Below are 3,473 nucleotides of genomic sequence, written 5' to 3' on the forward strand. Positions count from 1 at the left end.
GGGGTGCACGCCTATAATCCCAGCTACTTGGGAGGCTGAGGCAGGAGAATCACTTGAACCCGGGAGGCGGAAGTTGCAGTGAGCCAAGATTGCGCCATTGCACTCCAGCCTGGGCAACAAGAGCGAAACTCCATCTCAGTAAATAAATGAATAAATAATAGCAGAACTCAAGGAAAATCCAGAACTTGCCTTAGTTTCTCTGTCCTCTACTGGTGAGGCCTCAGCCTTTGAATGTTTCAAAAGCCCAAGCCGGTAAGTTCACCCCATGTGGCCTCTCCTGTCTCAGAAAGGACACAGGGACAGCCCAGTGCTGTCTAGCATTGGCAGCTCCTCCATTCTTTATCCCCCACAGATTACGGATGAGGACAGACCGGCTGATTTTTCTCCTTTCCCCCTTGGGATGCTGAGAGGTGAATTGGCTGCATTCCCTACGAGAGATTTTACAAGCACATTAACATGCAAGGGAAAAAGGCAGCAGAGACTCTGGCATGAATTCCCGACGCTTGCAGCTCACGGCTGCTCCCTGCTGGCTGCGTGTGGCCACAGGCTGGCCTGAGCCTGGGGCTTCCTCCGGCTACTCCCCACAAGGACAGGGCAGGAGAGGGTACTCGAGCTGGTTGTTTTTCTACCCATGGCAAGAGTCCTCTGGTGGGCAACTTTGGCTTGAAGGCAACCTGCTGGCTGGCTGAGGCTTTTTTAGAACTGTGCTGAAGTTGGAAACTCTTTCTATGCAACATCCTTCCTGTGTCCTCTCTCTGAGGGACCCAAGCAGGCCATGGGCCAAGAAAACAGACAGCAAGGCCGGGCGCGGTGGCTCACGCCTGTAATCCCAGCACTTTCGAAGACCGAGGCAGGTGGATCACCTGAGGTCAGGAGTTCGAGACCAGCCTGGTCAACATGGTGAAACCCCGTCTCTACTAAAAATACAAAAATTAGCCGGGCGTGGTGGCCCACACCTGTAATCCCAGCTACTCGGGAGGCTGAGGCAGGAGAATCACTTGAACCCGGGAGGTGGAGGTTGCAATGAGTGGAGATCCGGCCACTGCACTGCAGCCTGGAGGACAAGAGCGAGACTTCGAAGGAAAGGAAAGGAAAGGAAAGGGAGGAGAGGGGAAGGAAGGGGAGGGGAAGGGAGGGGAGGGGAGGGGAAGAAAAGAGAAGGGAAGAAACAGAAGAGAAGAGAGAGAAACAGAAGAGAAGAGAGAGAAGGGAAGAAAGAGAAGAGAAGAAAGAGAAGGAAAGAAGGAAGGAAAGAGAGAAAGAGAGAGAACAAATAACAAATGGGATTTTGAGACCAGCCAGTCATGGCCTGCCTGGTGAGGGAGGGCCATCTGGGTGGAAGGTGGGACTTGGATGGTCCCTGGCTTAAGGCAGGGGCTGGTCACAGAGGGTTGACTGGCAGCGGCCTGGGCAAGCATCCCGGGGAGGACTATGCCTTAGCCCATGTGATGGTTCAGCGGCCTGGAGGGTCTTGGGGGCAAATGCCTATAGGCACAGTCACGCGCTAGCCTTCACCAAGTCACACTAACCCTACAAGGGATAATGAGAACACGAGGAGGTGCATAAGCATCAGGACAGGTGTGAAGGCATGGGCCCCTGCAGAGGATGGGCAAAGCTGTGGGGCAGTCAGGACACAACAGAGTACGAGCCCAGGAAGCTCTAATGCTCAGCCAAGGCAGGTCTGTCCACCAAGGCTGGGCCCCTGGAGGTGAGACCCAGAGATCCAGGGGGTGGACATTGCAGAGTGCCTGCAGACACCCTGACCCCACAGGCAGCAGGTGCATCTGTGCAGGGGCCGTCACCTCCGCTCTGGGACACACCTGCCCTCTTGGCCTAGGTGGGGTGACACAGCTTGGGTTTTATTACTGCTGATGTGCTGTCTTGACCCCGTTTTGAGGCCCTAGAGGCCAGTCAGTTCCCTCTTTGAGCAGCCAGTTAAGTCCACACCTAACCACCTCCTCATCGGCCCCTCACACTCCAGGCCGCTGCATATCTGCCCAAATCTGCCCCAGGGCCAAGGGCCAGACAACCAGGGACAGCCCTGTGACCCAGAGCTCAAAATCACCCAAATTAGCCAATCCACAGGGAGCCCGAGAAACCCAGCCACCCCACGTGCTGGCCACACACCAGCCGCCCAGCAGCCCCAGCTGGCTGCTACCCCATCCCCAGGTGCTTCATGTGGCCCTGCCTGGACACCTACCTTGTTTGGAGCTGTGAGGGACAAAGCACTCTGCTTTTCATCTCTGGAGTGTGAGTGTGCCGTGCCCTACATCAGAAGAACTTTCAGATCCTGTATAACGGGTGTCCAGCCCGGCCTCCGGCCCCAGCCCCAGGAGGGCTAGGCAGGGTGTCCTTCTGCTGTTGCCCAGGGTTGATCTGGGGCGAGGGGCCGGTGGCCAGTGCTGGTTCATCATCTTGCCATCTATTAAACATATTCTCAGGCATTATTTTATTGCTTTTAACTCTGTTGCATGTAGAATTCATTGTTATTATTCCAATTTCTATGATAACTGGTTGTGGCCAGTACATAAAAGCAATTTTATATGTTCAATCACTTACCTAAAGCATCTTATTGGTTCTGTAGGTTACGAATGTATGAATAAAGCTTTTGGATCTTCTCAACGGGCATCCCTCTCTTCTGCAGGGAGAGGAGAATGTCAGCACTTCTGGCCTGATGTGCACAATCTCCACCACCCCTGCCTGCCTTCGTCTGCCATGAGAACCCCCAAATGCAGGTGGAGTGGCAGCGGTGAAACAGGCATCCCTGGCTTTTTCCCAGCTATAATGCTGATCGTTAATATTTCATCAATTAATATGTTATCTGTTCTTTTTTAAAAAGTAGGTGTGATTTTTTAGGTGCATTATTTAAATTCCATATTTTACTGTACTTTATTTTTTTGAGACAGAATCTCGCTCTGTCGCCCAGGCTGGAGTGCAGTGGCGTGATCTTGGCTCACTGCAACCTCCGCCTCCCGGGTTCAAGTGATTGTCCTGCCTCGGCCTCCTGAGTAGCTGGGACTGAAGGCGTGTGCTACCATGCCTGGCTAATTTTTGTATTTTTAGTAGTGATGGGGTTTCATCATGTTGGCCAGGCTGGTCTCGAATTCCTGACTTCAAGTGATCTGCCCACCTTGGCCTCTCAAAGTGCTGGGATTACAGGCATGAGCCACCATACCCGGCCCCCTTTTATTTTAAATAGAAGATTTTATGAGAAATGGCTAAATTTTGTCAAATACTTTTTTCACTAATTACAACATGATTTGTGTACTTTAGTGTATTGATGTAATGTATTATATTATGCTTCCTAATATTAAGTCACTGCTACATGTATGCAATAAAAGCTTGACTATGGTGTGCTGTTCCTTAATAAATGACTGTGCATGAATTTATGGTATTTTATTTGGATTTTTGCATCCATTTTATAAAATAAATTGGAATATTTTTCTCATACTGCATCAAAATTTGATACGAAG

The sequence above is a fragment of the Piliocolobus tephrosceles genome, chromosome 7, assembly GCF_002776525.5.
Source record: "Piliocolobus tephrosceles isolate RC106 chromosome 7, ASM277652v3, whole genome shotgun sequence".
Taxonomy (NCBI): Eukaryota; Metazoa; Chordata; class Mammalia; order Primates; family Cercopithecidae; genus Piliocolobus; species Piliocolobus tephrosceles.